General features: G+C 49.4%; 1 protein-coding gene across 1 annotated transcript in view; it reads right to left on the reverse strand.

Moving 5' to 3' along the window:
* PREX1 (phosphatidylinositol-3,4,5-trisphosphate dependent Rac exchange factor 1) overlaps nucleotides 1-22,372 on the reverse strand; it is a 184,816-nt gene that overhangs the window by 107,467 nt on the left and 54,977 nt on the right. The window lies entirely within an intron of this gene.

Consider the following 22,372-nt stretch of genomic DNA (forward strand, 5'->3'; position numbering starts at 1 on the left):
TTGACAACCCAGGGACAGCCTGTAAGAAGGGTTCCAAGTTCAAATGCCAACAAGGACCTGGGAAGTACCAGGGTCCAGGGAGATGGGAATAAAGAAAAACCCACTCCACCATTCAGCCGACAAACGTTTCTCGAGCATCTACTACGCCCTACGCAGAGAACACCACAAAGCCCTGCCCTAGAAGAGATAAACTCACATCTGTTTCATCACCCACGGGGCCCCTCTCAGACTACAATTCATTTTCCCTTTTATTCCTTTTTTTTAAAAAATGTAAATTCTAAATAATAACACATTCACATGGCTCAAAAGTCAAAAATACAGAAAGTCAAAAACCGGAAAGTCTCCCTCCGACATCCAGAACCCCATCCGTCCAGTTCCTTCCCCACCCCCAACAGAACCACTGCTGCTAGTCTCTAGTATATCCTGCCGGATCTTTATGTAAAACTACACACACGCACGTCAAAATTCCAGTTATGAGATGAAAGCTCTGGGGATCTAACGTGCAGCACTGCGATTATCGTTAATAATACTGTATCATGCACTTGAAAGTTACACCGTGGTGGTGATCATTTTACAACATACGTGAGTGTTAAATCAACTCCCTGTACAACTCAAACTTACTCAATGTTATACATCAAATATATCTCAACAAAGCTGGAAACATAAACACGCATGTAAATGTATAAATATATACATATATGCACACACGTGTATGTACGTACATAATACACACATATAGTCATTTCTCTCCCTTTTTACATTCCAAAAAATAGGATGTGCTGCCCCTGCTTTTTCTACTTCATACGGCTTAGAGATCTCTCCAAATCGTTATACGGGGAGCATCCTCATGTTTGTCCTTTGGCGCCGCTGTCCAGCATCCTACAGGACGGATGGACCACAATCGTTCTGCCACATTTTTCAGGGGCTTAGAACAGAGAAAGCATTTCTCTCCTCAGTGATTCGACAGACGACAATGGAGGGGAGCGGGGGTGCTGTGGGGAATGGGCAGCAGACATCCCTCTGACGGGGGGCGGGGGCAGCCTCTCATCCCCTCTGAGTGTGGAAAGTGGGAGGACAGCAGGTCCGCTATCACCAGATGTTCTAGGTTTTCTTTTTTTTCCAAGAGAGGAGCCAGAAATTAGGATTTCTTAAAAGCAAACTCTCCTGAGTTTTAAACGTTGGCAAAAGAGCCCTCTGTTGGTGCCAGGAACTACATTTTAGGGGTCAAGCATGAAAGTGGGGGGACCAGAGAGGAGGGCTGCAGCAGTACCGAGAGATGATGGTGGCCTGGCAGGTGTGGTTGGGAGAGCGGACGGAGGAAAAGCTACTGAGAAGGTCCCACGGAGAGGCTGAGGGGACAGAACAGACATGGAGCAGAAAGGAGATGGGAGACAGCACCAGAGGGAGACCAAGGCCAGCCACGCACAGCACGCTGCCTGGTTTGCCCGGATGCTAGAGTCTGGCGCAGGGTGACCTGGCAGCAACCACGTGGAGATGCCGTGAAAATTACTTCATGGTCCTGTCACGGCTATAGGACTATGATGAGGTATGGTGGCCTGCTCATCACCCGCTCTGCTGTGGCTGATTATGGGCATGGGGGCTCCAGGAGGGGAAGGCTAGGTGAGTACACACTGTCTCTGTCACAGAGCTCCGCTGCAGGTTAATTAAGAGCATGTCTCATCCAACCACACTTGTCTGGAGAGATCGGAGTGACAGGGAAATGGCAGGGACAGTCCAAGACGAAGGGAAGCAGGGGCAGGTGGCAGAGAGGAGGCTGGCCCTCCACAGATGACTGTCAGATCCTTTCCCCTCACTGGGAGGGATGCCCGTGACTGTCACAGGGAGTTGGCCCCTGCAGACTCAGATTTCCTAAGAGGTGGCACACTGGCGCTCCACATGTCAGGTCACAGAGGAAAGTCAGGGACACAGAGCAAGGTGACTTTGCTTCTGCCCACTCACCACAGGGCAATCTCTACCAGTCCCCTTGGCTCGTGTTTACATCCCAGCCTCGACTTCTCCCGATATCCAGACTCTCACCTGGATTTCTGCTGACTCGACATCCGCATCTGGATGTCCAAGGGGCATCTCAAATCTAACCCGTCCAAAACCTAGTTCCTGATCTGCCCTCCAAACCCACACCACCCAGCTTTTCCCAGCCTAATTAATAGCTCCTCTGCCGTCCAGGGGCTGTAGTCAAAAGCCCCCACCCCGAGTCATCTTAGACCCTCTCTCTCTCTCTGACACTCCATGTCCATCCATGAGCAAATGCCATCAGCTTCACCTTCAACATATATTAAAAATCCAACCACTTCTCCTCACCTCCTCAGCTACCCACCGGGTCGGGTCCAAGCCACCATCATCTCCTGCCTAGACTAATTCAGTCACCTCCTCTCTGTACCCTCTTCACCCTCCTTCAAAGTCCTTTCTCTACACACGCACGGCCAGAGGGGTCCTTTTAAAATCTACGTCAGATCCTGTCAATCCATGGCTTCCCATTACACTCTAAAAAAAAAAAAAAATCTACATCCTTCCACAGCCCATAAGGCCCCATAACCTTGTCCTAGTTAATCTCTCTGAACTCACCTTCCAGCAATCCATCCCCCACACCTCAATAATCTTCAGCCACACCTTTATTCTCTCTATTCCTTTCACCTGCCAGGCACATTTCTTCCTCAGGACCATTCCTACTAGCAGGATATTCTCCCCCAGCTCTGCCCTGCACTAGCTCCTTCTAAATCATCAGGCCTTAGTTCAAATGTCACCTCCTCCAAGAGGGCCTCCTGTCTTCATGCACTTATTACCTTCCCATCTTGCATTAAGAGCCATTTAAAAGATGAAAAGACTGAGGTTAAGCAGCTCCTAAGGGAAAGACCAAGGTAAGAACGGAGCATGGCTGGGATAAAAAATCCAACAACAGAGTCCAGGTTTGGAAACATGGTTTGAGTTTAAACTGTCCCCTTCCTTCCTGCTGTGTGACCTACAGAAAGTGTATTAGCCTCTCTGAGTCTCAGTTTACTCTTCCCAAATATGGAGAACATACTGCCCTACCATTCAGAACATATTAGGATAAAGTGAATGGGAGCTCCTTGAGGGCAGGGACTTCGTCTCTCTTGGTCCCAGCCATCACCGCAGGGCCCAGACTAGTGCCTGGCACACAGTAAGCACTCAGAAAGCAAAGGAAGAAACAGAATGTTCCTGGCACAGTGCTTGACACATGGCAGGAGCCTAGACTTGGGCCCCTTGGTAGCCTGCTGATCTACCTATCTTTAACAGGACAATGGGTGGAGGGCACAGGCGACAGGAGTTCCTAGAGGATGTTTTAACAGGGCCTGTGACGCTGCGGGAAGTTCAGCCTCCAGCCTCCCCAGACTGGAGACAAAGGCAGCCTCACCCAGCACAGCCGGGGAGAGCAGGAGGCTGGGAGTGCAGCGAGGCTGACCTAGATCGGGGCTTCCTGTCCCGGTTTCTTCACACGAGCACGGCCACCGCTATTGTGCCGGGACAATGAGAGGCTCAGGCCACCCACAGAGGAGCCGCAAACAGGCCAGTGTGATGGGTTCAATGAGCAGCTCGTGACATGGAAAGAATGGCCAGGCTGGAGCTCCGCGCCAGCCCTCACGCTACCCACGGCACAACCGGCTTTTCCAGGCGGTGCCAATGCCCTCCGTGCGGGCGGGTGGTTGAAGAAACCCGCTGGGGCGACTCCTCGTCCCAGCCCTGACAGCTCTGGGACACTCAGCCAAAAGTAGCTCTCATCCTGGAAACCTCCCTTGGAGATGAGACCATTCTCAAGATTGCCAGGGCTGCCTGAGACTCTGTTTCGGCCACGGAACCTCTGTCCATGCCGTATCCACGTTCGCACCCCTGCCTGCGTCTGCCCAAGTCCTCCTCTTCTTTCTATGATGATGAGGATGAAAAACACATCAAGGATCCAGAAAAAGATAGAGAAAAATTTAACCAACACCCCCAGACGCATCATTGCCTAGCTTGGCCAAACCTTAGCATTATGCCAAATTTGCTTTAAACCATTTTTTAAAAGAAATCCGTCAAATCTGGGGAGATGCAGACTGGGAAGGGGCACGAGGGAACCCTCAGGGGTGCTGGAAATGCTCTCCTTCTTGATCTGAGCAGTGAGTACACTGGTGAACGCACGTGCACCTGAGGTTAGTGCACTTTACCCACGTGCCGTGTAAGTATCAAGCCCCCATATAGAAACAAGAAGAAATGAATCATTACAGAGAGAGGTGAGCCACCAGTGCACCTGCCCTCCCTGCAAAGCGCCCCCCGCCCTGGAGATGGCGCTCCTCATCCCTACACATGCCTTTGCCCGCTTACCACCATCACGTGTGACTCGAGGAGCAACAAAGGACACTGTTGTACATGCTTGATGACACACTTTTCCATAAATGACCTGTTTTCAGCAACCTGCTCTTCCCATTTACTATGACTTCTTCCACATTTATGCACATCGGTACGTACTCGTGGCAGCACCTGCTGTCCAGACCCCATCCATTTCCCTTACCCCTGGGTACACACCAGCACCGATTCCAGCCACCAGCACACACTTCTCTTGGCTAACCCAGAGCCACCCAGCTAGAAGTAGCAGAGCTGGGCCTCGAATCCAGGCATCTGGCCTAGTGAACAGTCCCCAACATCAATGAGTAAGTGTAGCCGACACACTGCATAAGCACAAAACAGGTAGCAGCTGCCCTGTGGGGTACCCCCAGGGAACCACCATCTGTGTGGAACCTGTAGCCTCGGCTTTGGGAGGATAAATCTCTCCCTGGAGATAAAAAGCACAGAAAGAAGCCTCAAAGTCACTCCCTGAGACCAACACTGGCAACCCGATCGCTAAGGGGAGTGGGCCCAGCTGCCCCCAAGGACATCTCTGCCTTGGCCAGGGTGACCTCACCAGCCATATGGTGAAACCTGAGAGGGCCAGGGGAACTGGCTGGAAAGGAGGAGAGGTGGGGGGCAGGGCAGCCCCAGACCATAGCAAGGACAGAGTGAAAGGGGTGCCTTCAGGACCCCAAACCCCAATGTGGCCAGGTTGGCTAGGGATCCAGGGAAGCAGAATGCCATGGAATAATAGGGGACCTGAATCCAAGTGATAATGATAAAACAGTAATTAACAGCAGGAGAGAGTGGACTCACACAGCCCACTCTAAGCAGCCCTCCACATGCCAGCACTTGGGGAGACCCCCAAATGCCCACAGACTCCTTCAAAGCCCAACTCCTATGCCCTATCCATTCAAGTTCTGGGCATTTATCCCATGGAGAAAATTAAATCTCACATGTGCCATCAAGATTTAACTTCAGTAACTGATGTGTAATTCTATCACTTGGAGTTTAGTTAAATAAACTGCCCATCTCAACAAAGAACAATCAAGCTAAAAAGTGTCTGGAGAAGTCCATTTAATGATACAGAAAAAAGCTGTTGCTGAATCTCTAACTGTGAAAAAAAAAACAAGCTACAAAGAGTACATAAAATATAATCTAATTTTTGGTTAAATAAATTATCTCTACATAAGCATAGAGAAAAAAAAGTATAGACTACCCCAACCTGTGTGAGTGTATGGCTAAGATTACGAGCTGTCCCCCAATATCTAGTCTCTCCTTTTCCATTAGAAATAGAACCCCAGATTTTAGAATAAAGAGTATATTTCTCAGCTTCCCTTGCAGCTAGGTGTGGCCACATGACGAAGTTTGGGCTAGTGGGGTATAAGCAGATGCACTATGTACATCTCAAAAGTATCCTTGGGGGTGAGGGGAGGAATGGGCAGGGATTCTCTTCTGCTATTCCTCCTTCATACTGATTAAGAGCAAACGTGATGCCTAGGAGTCAAGTGGCCACCTTGTATGGTGAAGGGGAAGCCACATGTTGGAGAAGATGGAGCAGAAGGAGCTTATGTCCCTAACGACAGTGGAGCCAACATACCTGCCCAGAGCTGCCTATGACTCAGTAAGAAAGAGAACAACCGCCATCCCATTGAAGGCGCTGTGATTTGGGTTTTATCTAGTGCCTTGGAACCTAATTCCAACGAGAGTGGAATTATCAGTGATTTCAATGTTCTTCTTTCTTCATTTGTTTTTTTCCCACATTTCTACAACACACATACTACTTTTAAATCCAAAGTCCTTTTGTAACATAAATGTATGTTTTTTACTTTTTTTTTTTTTTGGACAGGAGAGGTTACTAAATGTGCCAGGCTCTCTCTTGCACACCCCAATTATCACTTCCTCAGCATCTTTCCCCAATTATCACCTCCCTCAGGAGGCCAGTCCGCATGAGGATACATGTCCCCGTGAGGAAAGGGGAGAAGCGAGCAGGAGCCAGACACGGTAAGATGACAAGGCTTTCCTTCTGCAGCGGCGCCTCTGAGCTGGCCACCGTCCTTCTCCATGTTGTCTGTGGAAACCACAATACCCCCACTGCCCGCCCAGGAAGGTGCTCATCCTGGCTGGCCCACCACGAGCTGGCCTGGCATTTCCACAGCCCGGAGCAGAACATGAGCCCGTACCCCATCCACAGCCCCTACCACTATTCAGGCTGAGATTTAAAACCTCCCCGCTCCATTCTCAACAAGCACCCGCTTTTGATGAGGCTCGTGCTGGTAGCAGAGAGCCACGGGCCCAGAACTAGCTTTCCCAAAAGACCCAAAGTTCAGATTTGAGACATCATCTCCAAGGAAGTTTACACACTTAGTCACAGATGTTGTACTGGAGAGGACTGAGAGACAAGAACATTCCTTTCCAACTTCAAACTTACTCCTCTCCAGCACATCTCAGATAGCACAGTATGAATTATACATATGTATACGTAATTCGTGTCATATAGTAATAGCGCAAATATGTTGCATTGTACTGTATCTTTAACAAACAAATTTCTTCACATAAGCACTAAAAATGAGCTACAACTGAGGTCTCCATACTGTTCCATGTACACACCAAGCTTGGTCCCACTTCAGGGCCTTTGCATTTACTGTTCCTTTTGTCTGGAAAACTCTCTCCAGATACGTGCAGGGCTCCACTCTCATTTCATTCCCATCGAGAATCAAATGTCACTTCTAAGAGATCTTCTCCCACCACCAGATTTAAAGCAGAAGCCCATCCGTCCCTTCCACTCTACCTTATCCTTCCTCATCTCCCCCTACAGCACTTACCTCCACCTACACTTTATCCCCTTGCTAACTGCCCACTGGCCCCCTACGATGTCAGCTCCAGGAGAGCAGTGGCTTGTGCATGCAGCATCCACCCTCGGACCTAGACCAGTGCCTGGCATAGAGCAGAGCTCAGCAAAAATGGGCTCTGCCTATCCTTCCTACAAATCCCATGAGCTGTGCCGTGAGAATCCCCTTTTTAGGAAAGAGGAAACTGGGGCATGAATCACCAACAGAGCTCTAGGGTCAGACTGTGTATCCGGTGAAGGGGTCTCACCTTTCAAGGTGCTAAAGTGAGAATTAAAGGTGACACAGCGTGCCAACAGTCCAGCACCATTATGTTTCCCTTCACTCCTACGCTGGGGGCCCCTGGATCCAGCTCAATGCCAAGATCACAGAAAATACCCAATAAGTGCTCGATAAATGAGCACAGAAGGAGTAGGCACAGTCCCCTAAACAAGAGCAGGCCCCTTCACGCTGGCCTCAACATAACGTGTATCATTCCTCAATCCATGAAAACACTGGAAGCCTTAAAAATGATGTGTGTTGGCTCCAGATACAAAAAGAAAACTGCTGTCAAAATTAATAAATCTTGATTTAAATGTCTACAAAGCATAAGCTACATCAATGCACCAAGTACCAACCAGCTCTACTCATAGCTGTATATACAAAGTGTGACCTGTGGGTACATTGTAGCAGCTTTACCATGACGGGAGGCTCGGGCTGGCTCCCCAGAAGCAGACCCTGAGACAAGGATTTGGGTGCAAGTAGGTGACTCAGAAAGTGACTCCCACATACACAGGCAGGGGAGAGCAGCCAATATAGGAAATGAGATCAAGCGTGTGGCCAGGGTGGGTGACGGGGCTCGACCCCTTTGAGGACCAAGAGCCAGTGTGGAATACTGCCCTCCCCCAAGGGGTGAGGAAGCTGGGGCATTTCTACACCAATGCTGCCAATGCTTGGTTGGAGGGCAGATCAGGTGTTAAGTCCCTGGCATTTCTGGTCTGCTTTATAAGTGCAAAAGTCGCCCTGCTGGCCAGACAAAGCCACCAGGCAAAGGTCTGCAGGTGCCGGCAATGAGAAGTCCAGTTGGTGTGCCCTGAAGCAGCTGGGGTGCTGAGATGGAGCCTCCAAAAGAAAGAGGGTCGAGGGCCCACCAAGGGTCGGGAAGAAACACAAGGAGCAGCTGTGTCCACTCCAAGGCCAGAGGCAAGCCTTTGAAGAAAGGCCACGCCGGCTGGTTAACAGAGACCCTTCCAGGTCAGACTACTGGTCCACCGGTCTGCATCAGGACAGCCTTGCTCACTGTTAAACACCGAAATACTCAGTGCGTAGCAAAATCTCTTAAGTGTGAGAGCTCCAAGGTCGGAGAAGGCAACCAAGGAAACGTAGGCAGACCCAGCCAGACCTGGGGGCGGGTGGTACCCAGGCTGCATCACAGGCAACCTGCACACACTCCCCACACACGCAGACACACAGCCAGCATCCAAGTTCTCCCCTGGCCGCCAAGCTTTTTTAGAAACCTCTGCTCTTAGAAACTCTCACTTCTCAAATGCTAGGAGGGCCCTGCAATCTCTTAAGGAAGCAGCTATGACGGTGGCTGAGGCTCAGAACTCAGAACTGCCTGGTTCAGATCCTGCCTTTGCCACCTCTCTGTGCAACCTAGACCAATGACTCCACCTCTCTGAGCCTCATCTGCAGCACAAATGGGGGTCATAAAATTACTGACGTCATAGGCTATGGTGAATAAAAGGAAAGCCTGCAGGCAAAACACTCAAAAATACCAGCTCTGCTGCTTACACGCTGTATTACCTTGGACAAATTATTTATTCCGTCACAGTTTCCTCCTCTATGGAGCAGGGATAAAATGAGTACACAAGATTACAATGAGGATTACAGGATAACACACGTAACAACCACTCTGAATGGTGCCTGGACATAGTAAGTGCTCAATGAAACGTTAGCTATCATTATCTCCACAGCTCACCTTGAGATTATAGAGTATCTTCCTGGAGTCCTGGTTAGATCAAAATGAACCCACTGTGCCAAAAGAAACTTCTGAAACTGGATCAACCCCCTTTATAGATCTCCCATGTGGCAGGGTCTTTTACATTTATCCTACATTATTTTTACTAATTGTTATTTGGTTTTTCCATCCTAAAAACAGTTCTATTCTTGAGCTGGTTGGTACTTGACTGCTTTTAAGTCTCCAAGCGAGATGAGGAGGGAAGGCTTTAGAAACTGTAACGTGCCACCACATTCTCATCCCCACAGCACAAGGCCATTCGTCATGAAACTTCTCTAAATCTATTTCCTCATCCAAAAAAAAAAAGAGAAAGAGAGAGAGAGACAGTTGGGGAAGTTTAAGCAAGATGATGCAGGTAAAAACTTTGCAACTACAAAGACTTCCTGGAAGAAGTGGTACAGGGGCCGGGCCAAGAGAGGGAGGCTGGCTGAAGAAAGGAAACAGGAAATTGGTTATAATTATATTCCGATGGGAGAAAACCGTCACCAAGGACTATTCATGCACATAAGCATTACCGGGTGCCTACTGTGCGCTGGGCACTGGGGACACAGACACAGACATGACCTTGCTGTGGGTGGTTTATTCGTTCTCGCATTTGTTCTCGCATTTATCCATTTCCGCAACACTGACTACTCACCTACTATGTGCCAGACACTGTGGTAAGGGCCAACCACACATCAGCGAACGAAAAATCAGACTGAACTCCTGCCTCATGGAACGGTGGCAAGACAGGCTAAAAATAGATTTTAAATTAAAACGGCAGGTAGGGATGAATGCTATGAAGAAAAATAAAGCAAGATGACGGAACCAAGAGGGACAGGATAGGGGAGCTATTTCACAGAGATGTTCATGGAAAGCCTCTCTGAGATGGCATTTGAGCAATGTCAATCCCAAGAAAGAAAATAACTACTAACAAGGGTTCCTGGTGGCTAACTGGGCTCAAATTTAAAAACAGCCTAGCAGCTGTTGCTCAACAGGGGTCTCTCATGCCTGCCCTGCTTCATGGAGAGAGGCCTGCACTGAACTGCCAGTCTACACCATTCCTGGTGGCTGAGCCAATCCTTATAAAGGAGTTCTTAGGATCGTATTTCAACCAATAGGACTGAGGCTTTCCTCATCCAATCAGTGCTGCGCAGTTCCATTCCAACCAATCAGGGCAGTGCTTTTTAGACCAATCAAACTGTGAGGATTTGGAGTTCTCATCTGCATGAGACCAGACCAATCAGGTACCAGGAGTGGAGCTTTCTCTCTATATAAAGTTAGCTCCCTTCTGGCTCAGGAAGTGCACCAGACTTTTCCCAGCTGAAGCTATAACACCAGAGCGGGGCAGGAGGCTCTCCTGTTTCCATGAGGGCCACCTCATAGCCGTGCTGTTCCTTTTTTTTTTTTTCTGTTCCATAGCCATGCCGTATCATAATTGAGTTGTAACACTGTTGCGCTGTCTCAGTCACGCTGTATCACAACTGAGCTATTTGCACTGCATAAAGTCTCCCCCTGCAATTAAATAGACACCAAAGACCATTGGTGGACAGCAGCTATTCAGGGACCGAGTGAGGGAATAAACAGTTATGTCGGTGTCTGAGAAAAGGTCATTCTAGGTAGACGGGAAGTCAGTGCAAAGTTCCTGATGCATATTCATCTTCCAAGACCATCCTAAGGAAAATATGTCCCTACACCTACTGTTTTCCTCACAGCACCTACCACTGTGGACACTGTGTGTATTCACTTATCAGTCTGTCGTCCATCTCCCTCACTAGAGTGTCAGTTCCAGGGAGGCAATGATGTTTATCTATCTAGGTCACTGTATCCCCAGAGCCTAAGATTGAGCCCAGTACATAGTAGGCCCTCAACAAATGTGTTTAATTGATTAATCAATTGATCATCTGGCAAAGACTCACCCTACTCACTCCCTATCCAACTTCTAGGCCTTGATAAAAGGTGCCCAGTTCTCAACCAGCCCCACACCTTCCCCACCCCACTTGGAAGAAGTTGAAACAAAGACTAAGTTGCTACAACCTGTCGTAAACAGGTCTGATGCAATAGTGGGAAAAGGGTGACCACAGAGAGGAAGCCAACCCTCTTCCCCACACAGACCCCAATCCAGGGGCGGGGACGCGGCCTGTAATCTCCTTGAACGCACTAACAACCCACCCATCCTTCAACAAAGATTTATGCAGTGTGCCTCCTGAGTGCTATCGAGCTATAATAACTCACTCTGCTGAGTCTGAAACTGGTGGCCCACAGACTAAATGTTTAGTTTGACCTGCAGTGGGCTTTGAGAAAATTCAGGCCTAGGTCTGAACATCAGATTTCCCATTAAAATCCCAATTCCCAGCTTCTTTCGAAAAAGCTGACCACAAGTCTCGAATGCCCACAGGGTCACAGCTGGCTGCAGTAGAGTGGCAGCTGTCATCTTCACCCATAGTGGGTGCTCCTCAGTTTTCCACCACCAACCTGGTGCTGCACTCTTCTCATCTGGCCTTACGGACATGTGAATGTGAAACCCCTGTCCTAGACATAAGCCTGACAAACATAAATCCTGCCGTTTCTCCCTGTACCCTCACCCAGGGCAGGCATCGCTAATGGAGCACAGATCTCTTTCCTACTGAGTCTTCTTGATGCTGTTCATAGTTTCCCTCCCCATGTTATTGTTACCTATACCCACACCGTGGTGTAAGATCCTTCCTATTCTAATCCCAACCCTTGCCCACTCCTGCAGGCCTCTCAGCTTTTTTTCCTAAAGAATGGGCTCATCAGAGTGGGATTATAACATGGCTTCTCAACCTTGGTACCACTGGTATTTGGATGAGTACTTTTTTGTTGGGGGTGGGGGACTATCCTGTGAATTGTAGGATGTTTGGCAGCATGCCTGGTCTCTACTCACAAGATGCCAGTAGCACTTCCCAGTTGCGACAACTAGAAGAGTTTCCAAACACTGTCCAATGTTCCCTGGGGGGAAAAAAATCTCCCCCAGCTGAAAACTACTGCATTATAACATAGTTAAGAAAATGTCTCCAGAGCCAAGTATCTTAGGTACAAATCCTGGCTCAGTCATCACCTACTGGCTATGTGACCCTCAGCAGCTTCTCTGTGTCTCGGTTTCTTTCCTTATGCAATGGGGATGTAAAAATGATACCTGACTGCTAATGGGGATGGAGTTTCTTTCTGGGTGATGAAAATGTCCTTCAATTAGAAGGTGGCGATGGTTGCACAACTTTGTGAATATTCTATAAACCACTGAATTATACACTTGCAGTGGGTAAACTGTATGGTATGTAAATTATCTCAATAACCTGTTATGCACACACATAAAAAAGGCACCTACCTCACAGGGTACTGTGAGAATTTGATGAGTTATGATAAAGTGTGTTAGTAGGCACAAAATGAGTCATAGCCTTATTATCAGCATTAGCCCAGGCTGATCTGGGGCCTGCATGGGCGTACGGCTTCGAAGAAAAGCCTAAAGTGACCAAGACAGTGGTGGCTGGGAACAGGCTCCGCTTTGGGTGGTATTTCCCACCGGAATGTTCCAGACAAAGCCAACCAAGACGCTCAGGTCCCCAGGATGCAGGGCGAGGCGGCTGGACGTCCTGGGGTCCCTGTGCCTGTCTGCGGCAGGACAATGGGTGGAATGCTGTCTCCTCTCCACAGGGCTGACACTTGACATCTGAAGACAATGACTTTCAAGAGGTTTTGTTTTTTCCTGGCCCAACTTTTTTTTCCATCTCCCTAAACAATTGTTCCTGGGGTTGGTGGGAGAGCCCTGCCCCCCTTAGCTTGTGAAGGAATGTGTTTGAAGAGTCAGGAAACAATGCACAAAACTGAGAGAATGTAAAAATAGTGGCATTCACGGAACAGGCCAGGGAGGGGGACTCACCGTGGAGGTTCCTGCAGTTTATTTTTCCCAGCGCTGGCTCAGGCTCCTGGGAAGGAATTCAGGCCCATGAAGAGGCTGTTGACAGCAGTTCCGGTCTCAAAAGCACAGACCTTTGCTGCTCAGACACAGTTTGGGGTCTTAAATTTAGGGAGTGTCATCTATGTTTCCACTGCTTCCCATACACTACCTCATCCCAGACAATCTCATCGCCATTTTACACAAAAGGAGACCCAGGTTCTCAGTGGATGAAGCACTAACCCCAGAGCACACAGCTAAGTGGACAGAGCTGGGCTCTGACGTCAAGGCCATCAGAGTCCAGACATTGACCTTCTCTGCTCCATCCATTATGAACTAGTTCTTGTACAGAAAGCCCTCATTTACCGTTAATGTCATCAATAGGTTCTTGGAACCACAGCAAAAATGACAGATAACAAAACCAATGCTACCTACCATAGGCTAATTGGTATAAACAAGAATTGAGTTCCTATGGCATCTTATCAACATTTTAACAAAACAACGCTGAACCAAACAAAGTTATTGAGGAACCTGCTGTACTCTCAGCTTCCCTGACTACTCACCCACGTCCCACTCACGGGATGGAGCCACTTCAACGACGTCATCTCTCTCAAGCTCCATGAAGGCAGGCACCTTTGTCCCCAAGGTCCAGCAGAGAGTCTGCCCTTCCAGGCCCAGGAGTGAAGAGAAGGAGACCTCCCAAGGGGAGCCTTCAGATGCCATAGATCAGAGAGGCCCCAACTGCCCTTGCCCACTGTGGTTGGCTGAATAATAGCCCCCCCAAAATGTCCATGTCATAATCCCCAGACCTGTGAATATGTGACTTTATCTGACAAAAGAGACCTTGCAGATATAAAGTTAATGATCTCGAGATGGGGAGATTATCCTGGATTATCCAGGTGGGCCTGGTATAATCACGAGGGTCCTTAAAAGTGAAAGAGGGAGGAGAGCGAGTGATGCAGTGAGAAAGACTCTACTGGCTGCTGCTGGCTTTGAAGACGGAAGGGGGCCAGGAGCCAAGGAACACAGGCAGCCTTTGGAAACTGGCAAGGCAAGTAGATGGACTCTCCCTAGAGCCTCCAGGGGGAACACGGCCCTGCCAACCATTTGACTTTAGCTCTGCAAGGCCCATTTGACATCTGACCTCCAGAAATCTAAAATAATACGCCACCAAGTCTGTGGCATTTTGTTGTCACAGTAGCAAAAGGAAACTAATAAAACCACTTAGCTTGAGACATGTCCATGAAAGAAAAAATAAACTTCCATCACATCTCTATTCAACACATCCAAACATAATCCGATATTGTTATTATTATGAATACATAATAGACATTATTACATAGTATAGCTACATATTTCATACATTATTTATTAGTGCTATAATTAGTAAGCTGTGAAATATCTTCTTTCTCCAAACTTAATTGTCTCTATTAACGAGTATTCATTAAAGACAGATCATCTGATAACAATAATTATTACAATAGGTATAATAATATAAAGTATTATATTACCTGGCACTATTCAGTTCCTGACTTTAGAAAGCAAGAAGACAGAAATATCAAGACACCAAGTTACCTGAACTACATGATGCCTGTGCTTCCAGTGGAGTATAGACACAGGAACCAGCCGCAACATGTATTAAGTGCTTACTGTATGCCAACACCAAGGGTATATGAGGAGGTGACTTCTGTATCCCCATTTCACACTCAAAGTCACAGGGAGGAAAAGACCAAGCCAGGACTGAGCCTGGCCCATAGGGCTCCAGAATCAAGACTCTTTCTGATGGGACTATACTGCCCTTTGGGTGCTAAAGCTGAGAGAATTTAGTTGGGAGTAGGGGAGCAGTATGGCCTGGTGGGATGCCCAGGAGTTGGGAGGCTTAGATGATTTAGGCATCCCTGGCCAGAGAGACACTAGGCAAATCACAAAGGGATCTTTACAAAATGCAAATGTGGTCACCATTGCCCTAACACACCCATCGATGGCTCCCCACTGCTCTGAGAATAACAACCAAGAAGGCCATACGGGACCCCACACCTCGCCACCACCAGCAAACTACGCTGCAGCCAGTCCAGCCTTTAGGCTGTTCAGACTGTTACAAAACCACGCTGAGCTTGCTCCTGCCCCGGGACCTTTGCACGTGCTGTTCCCTCCAACTGCAACACTCACCTCCCTTCACTCAGTTAACATCCACTCACCCTTCCGGCCTCCCAGTGCGGTCAAAGCCCGCCACAGGCTCTAGCAGCTCCATGCACTCTTCCTAGCACCACCGTGGCTGTAAATTAACCTTGATTTACAAAATTATTCAATTACTGGCTGTCTTTCTCACCAGACCGAGAGCTTCCAGAGGTCTTAGTCAGTTTTATTCCTGTTTCATTCACTCTGTTTTATTCACCGTGACAGGGCCCCAGCATATAGTACCAAGGTGTCTGGCATTCAATACATTTTTGATAAATAGGTGATGGAATGGATGAATGAATGAATGAATGAATGAAAAGTCCCTTTCCTCAGCTGTAGGAATGCTAATAGTGCCAACTTCCGGGGTCACTACACAGATTACAAAATGATGTGCACTTGCTGGGTGACTTGGGGAGACTGACTCCTCCTCTCTGGGCTTGGTTCCCCCTCTTTACAATGGGGGCAACAGTGTCTACTTTATGGAAACCACCAGGAACTGGTGGCCTGGTTGACAAATGAGGCCCAGCCACAGGCTTGGTGTGTGACCCTGGGGAAGCCACTCCCATGTTCCGTCCTCTATCTATACCATATTCTGGATAATGAGGGTCATAGGGGTCAGACAAGAGGGTCCCCAAGGGCCCCCCAACTCTGGAGTTGAGTCAAGCCCACACGCTCTAACCACTCCCATCCCCGAACTTCCAGCCACACCAGTAACAACCAGGCCCGACACAGACCAAAAGCTCACCAGAGATTTTGTAAGCAAGTCTCTGGCCCAGGGACCCCGAGGAGAGAGGGGAGAGGAAGGCGGGGGGTTCTGGTTCCAGTACCAGTAAGGAAGGCACATGATCACAAACCTCAGTTTCCTCTTCTGTGAACGGAGATTCAAACACCTACCTGAGACCAAACAGATATTGAACCTCAATTTCAGCATCATGCCAGATGCGGCCTCGTGAAATGCCAGCACTTACGTTACCATCGCTGATATTATTTTTATCTGTCAGTGTATCATGATGAGAGAAACCCCATCCCAGTACACAGACCACACTGTATTTTCCTGACATTTCCCTGAAGCTGTCTCACTCGGCTCCCGCCGCAGTGGCTAGTCTGCCTCTTCCTAGGACACCATCAGACTTATTCCCACCTCAGGGCTTTTGCACATGCTGCTGTTCCCTCAGCCTGGACGACTTTTCCTGCAGATCGTTACAGCATCAGAGAGGTCAAATGTCACCCCCCTGGCCATCCTGGCAAAAGTAGCTTCCCTAACCCCCAGCCGGTCCCTCTCTCCCACACCTTGCTTTAATTTCCTGTAGAACTGTTACCACAACCTTTGTGTCATTTTATGCATGGACTAGTTTTCCTTCTCGCCATGGAGTTCCAGCTCGGCGAGGGCAGGGATTTCTGTGTGGTTCACTGCTGCATCCACGGCACTTAGAATGGTACAAGGCAGATAAAAGACGCTCAAAAAGTACTTGTTAAGAGAAGAAAGGAGAGGATGTTGCATAAGCCTCTGAGCCTCTGTTTCCACATATGTAATATCGGATCAATAAGAGCCTCCATCTCTTAGGGTTCTTTTGAGGATTAAAGGAAACATTACAGGTAACATTAAGTGTTAGCAAAAGTAAAGGAACACGATAAAAACTCAAATTCTTAGAAATCATAAACGTCCATCAACAAGAGAATGGTTGAACAAATTGTGGTGTACTCACACAATGGAATACAACTCAGCAAGCAAAAGAAAAACTGTGACACACACAATGACACAAATGTGTCCTAAAAACATTGCCTGAGCAAACGAAGCCAGACACGAAATGATGTAACCTGTGAGATTCCACTTCTACAGAAGCCAAAACAAAACAAAACAAAACAAAACCTGGCATCCTGATGACAGAAGTTACAAAAGTTGTTACTTTCTAACCAAAAACAAAAAAACAAAAAAACCTGGCATCTTGATGACAGAAGTTACAAAAGTTGCTACTTTCTAACCAAAAAACAAAAACAAACAAACAAAAAAAAACAAAAACAAAATCTTTACTTTTCCTTGCCAGATACTGGCTGGCAAGGGACACAAGGTGACCTCTGGGGTCAGTAAATGTTCTAGATCTTCACCTGGTGGTGATGCGCAGGTAAAAAGCCATGGACACGTACACTTATGACGTGCACCTTTATCGTATGTCATCATACTGCGATAAAAGTTATTCCAAAATTTTTTTTCAGCAAAGTAAAGGCAAGTGCACTGTCCCTGTTCACCCTGTTTCATCCAGCTGTGCACACATGGGTCGCCCAGGCTCTGACAGCCAGCACGTTCCCACCCACACAGACCTGACTTCTGTGAGGCCCGTCGCCAAAGAGACAAGCCACCCTCCACACTCAGCCTCTCACCACCACCCCCACCCCACCTTCAAAGAAGAGGCGAGAACAGGAGGACAGGGAGGCAGGGGGCTCCCCACTAAATGAGATGTGCCAGCAATAGTAGGAGATCCTATCCAGGCACTTGGTGGGTGTCCCCCACCCACTACAAGCCACAAACACGCCCTGTACATCACCGGCCGTCACACAGCACTGCATGGTGCATCCCCGCTTAAAACCCTCCAACAGCAGCTGGCACTCTCAAAATAAAACCACGCTCCTCACCGCAGCCTTCATGACCTTACACGACTTTGCCCCCTACACCCCTGGCTCCCCTCTCCCTCCCCTCCTCTCAGACTGGCTTCTTTAAGGTTCCTGGAACACACCTAGCAGGCTCCTGCCACAGGGCCTTTGCGCTCACGGTCCCCACTGCCTAGAACAGCTCAAACATCACTTCCTCAGTGAGGCCTACCCTGACTATCACTTAAAACTCCCACACCTCACCCTTATCTTGCTTCGTTTTTGTCCACAGCGCCTGTCACCCACTAACACTATAGACTTTTCTTATTTAATATCTTCATTGTCTGTCTTTGATGTAAACTCGATGACAGCGAGGGCTTCTGTCTGTCTTAATGCGCTGCTACATCCCTAGCAGCTGATACACAGTAAGTACTCAACAGATTACTTGTAAGTCCAAGGAGGTAAACCAAAGGCTTGTCACAGGACCAACTTTCTTATAATTGTTGGCATCGTCTCAATTCCCTGTTATGAGTATGTGGTACCTTTACAATTTAAAAGGCACAATTAGAAATCTTGTTTCTGCTACTCAGAGGCTCCAATGCAATGAGACGGAAGAGGTCCGGGCGTCGGATTTTTTAAAACACTTCCCCAGGTGCCTGTGACAGGCACTGAGATTTAGGTAGTGATGGCTGAGTCTGATCTTCTGGTGTAAATGTGTGAGTTGCCTTTCATCATGAAAATCAATAGAATCACAATAAGAAAACTGGAAGCCACATTTTCCAGCAGCACCCACCGCCAATACTTCAGTGTGTCACCTTCAGCGGTTTCTCCTGAGCAGTCTGGAAGGCACCGCTGCCATTGCAGGTTGTGCATAATAAACCATGTCACCTTTTTCCTGCTCTGCAGTGGCTGGAGAAGCGGGCATGGCGTGAGTACCTCACCATTTCCCCATTTGGGGGCATTTAGGTTGTTTCCAACATTCTCACAGGCAATGCTTTGATGAACACCTCGGCGGCCCCACCACCATACAGAGGAGGGCCTGAGGCCCGAAGAGCTGCTGCTCACTGCGAATACTCTTCATACTGGATGCTGTTCTCAGTGTGTTATCGACGTGAACTCACGGGATCCTCATGATCACTCTATGAGCTGGGACTGATGCCCACGTACCGGCGTGTAGTGAGAGCTCAGTAAATATGTTTCATTATTATGATTTCTATTATTCTTACCTGTATTTGCTTTTCCTGTAAGAATGACTTATCCAACCACATTGTTAAGCAAAATCAGGATTCCAGAAAGCTAACCCAAGATTCTTAGATGGCACAGGAATGGCCCAGTGGAGTACCCACTACCCTAAAAAGGGACGAGAGGTCCCCTCAGTCTGCACCCTGTGGCAGAGCTACTCCTGGTGACGAGGCCAGCCCTGGTCCCTGTGCTAGTGGGTGATACTGCTTGCTAGAGAAATGTCCCAGCCCGTGGCCCAGAGCCCAAGGCCAAGTCCTCGGGAATACGGCAGAGAACGAACGACTGAACGAAGGCGAGAGTCTGCGGGCGCATCGCAGAGCGCGGCAGTGCCACAGGAGGACGATACCCTCGTGTCCTGCATATCGTCCCAGCCGCCAGCCACGAGACACCGACACCGAATCCTGAAGTCAGCCCCAAACAAACTTCCCAGTTCCCTTTTTTCTCTCTGTGGAAATTACCAGCACGTCGAGCTGAAAAGGAAGTTGGTAACCCAGCAAGAGAAACGGGGACAACAACAAAATCGTTTCATGTCTGCTGAGGAAAGAGGAAACGGCAGCTGGAGCTGGGCGAGGGCTTATCTGTCCACTGCTGTCCAGCCAGGGACGGCCATGTGGCAGCGGACCAAGGCAGATGGAGAAGCTGTCTGGAGAAATCAAACGAGCCAACTCAGCAACCGTGCGTCCACAGGCAAGTAGTGCTACCTTTACTGGCCTCAGTTTTACTCATCTATAAAGTGGGCAAAACAGCATCGACTCGGGGGCGATTGCAAAAATTTAAATAAGACCTGAAAAGTACCTATTGGCACAGGGCCCAGCACACAGCACATGCTCCATAAATGTCCCTAATAATCACTACTTCAAGCTTCTCATCCTGGCATCTGGCTGCCATATCCTGCCAAAGCCTCCTCCGGCAGGCCTGGGGCCCTGCCCAACTGGCCTCCAAGTGCCCACACTGACCCCTTTCCTGACCACCATGAACCATGGAAAGCACCAGCAACCTGCCAGGCACAGACAGGCAGAGAGTAACTAACTGTCTTGGGACAGAATCTCTGTCCATTTGTTCAGCAAGTGTTTACTGAAAAGGTGACATCTGGGTTGAGACCGACATAAAGTGGGGGAGTGAGGACCACCTGGGTGTGTGCAGAGAATGGACTGCAGTTGGGGGGCAGGGGGTGGACGCAGGGAGCCCAGGGAGGAGCGTCCTGCAACCATTCGGGTGGGAGATGAGGGTGGACTCAATCAGGTGGTGGTGTGGCAGTCGGAGAAGTGGTCAGATTCTAGATGCACTTTGAAGACAGAGCCCATGGGACTTGCTGGCGGATGGGACATGGAGGGTGAGAGAGAGAGAGGAGTCAAGGCCAACTCCCTGGTGTCTGGCCTGAGACACTGACAGGATGAAGGTCACTTTTACTGAGACAGGAAAGTCTGCGGTTTGGAGAGTGGCGGGGGGGGCGGGGGACAAGAGTTCAATTTGGGACATTTTGAGTCTCTGCCCTCACGCAAGCCAGTTTGGCAAAGGAGAAGGACCGTCAGTCAGCACACCATTGCGCAATGTGGATTCAACTGCAATCATGCTATGTGCTAGGAAGCAGGACTGGACTGAGGTGATCCAGGAGAGGATGTTCAGGGAAGGCTGCCTGGAGGAGGCACACCGAACCTGAGGATGGAGGCTGAGGAGCCCGAGAAGAGCGAGAGAGCTGATGAAAGCTGCTACCTCTGAGTATTCTCCGCTGTCCTCATCACTTCACCTCCCACATCGCGCCCAGCAGGACAGAGCCCAAGAATGAAGGCAGCATGGCTTCTGTGGTTGAGTTGCGGGATCAGACAGAGCCAGGTTCAAACCCCAGACCCTCTTCTTTGTTGTCGTGCGGCCTGGAGTTGATAACCTCACCCCTCTCCCCCTTAGTTTCCTCATCCATAAAAGGGGGTGATCATGCCCAACTTTGGAGGGTGCTGGGAAGCTCTGGAAATCGGGGGCGGGGGTGCCACCTCCCTCCCAAATGTGGCATGCTTCCCCAGAGACTCGGTGAAAGCTGCTTTGTCAGGGAGGCTGAAGGAGGACGGGCAGGGAGTGGCTGGGCCCACCGGGCCGAAACCACAGGCCGAAAACACAGCTCCAGGAGAGCGTCCTGTCCCCACGGCCGGCCATCCCTGTGGGGGTTTTTCCATCAGTTCAAAACAGGAATGCTCTGAAAATGCACGGCCTCCGGTCGGCCCTGGGCAGAGGTGTTTTTCCACAGTGAGATTGACTTTAGTCTTAAATGGCTGTGCATGGCGGCAGGGGCTACAGCCCTTTGAGAAAGGGGAGACGGGGACTGGTCAGCAGGTAACAAGAACCCGATCCCTCCTCAGCTTTCGGGAGGCAGAGTGCCTGCGAGCTGACTCCTCTACAGGCCAGTAACCACACTCGCTCACCTTTCCACAGCCCACCTGGAACACGCTGCTTCTGCATCCTTGCTAACGCCATGAAGCCACGCGTTCGCTCACCCAGCAAGTAACAGACTCAGTACCTACTAAGGGCCAGGCACTGTTCCAGGCCTAGGACAGAATGGTCAACAGATGAGATGACACTGCCACCTCAGAGAACTGATGGGTCAGGCACAGGCCTTAAACAAAATATACTGGATAAGTGCCAGCCAGAAATGGGTGCTATTTTAAATGTGAGAAGGGGATGTCCAGCAGAGACCCAGATGGAATGACGGAGTGAGCCATGGGATACCAGGGAAGAGCAGGGCCCAGGCAATGGGGACAGCAAGTGTGAAGGCTCTGAGGCAGGGCCCTGCTTGGGGTGTCTGAGGAACAGCAAGGCTACCACTGTGGCTGGGGCAGAGCAAACAGGTAAGGAAAAGGACGGGGCACGGTGACCCAGACGGGGGCTTTACAGACTCAGGCAGAAAGGTACCGGAGCCAGACCACACAGGCTAGAGAGACAGGATACTGTTCGAAGCACTGCGGGCAAGGCCCGGAGGAACAAGGACACTCAGAAGCTCTGACGAGCAGGGGAAAGATCCAAGTCCTCAAGGTTAGAGGGTGAGAGCAGCCCCATTTTCCCCAGGGCAGTGCAGGGGACACGTCCCTGTCCACCTCTGGACCCTCCCCCCACTTCCCTGAGCCTCATCTGTCCCCATCTGTAAAATGGAGACTAGAGCCCTGCTCAGGGCCTCCAGGGTCCACTGAAGAGAATGCTGAGGCACTGAAGCTAGCCAGACCCCAGCCACAGGCTACTCTGTCTGACCTCTTTGACCCCAGCCACAGGCTACTCTGAACTCTTTGACCCCGAGAACAAACC

This window comes from Pteropus alecto, unplaced genomic scaffold, assembly GCF_000325575.1.
Source record: "Pteropus alecto unplaced genomic scaffold, ASM32557v1 scaffold45, whole genome shotgun sequence".
In the NCBI taxonomy this organism is placed as follows: domain Eukaryota; kingdom Metazoa; phylum Chordata; class Mammalia; order Chiroptera; family Pteropodidae; genus Pteropus; species Pteropus alecto.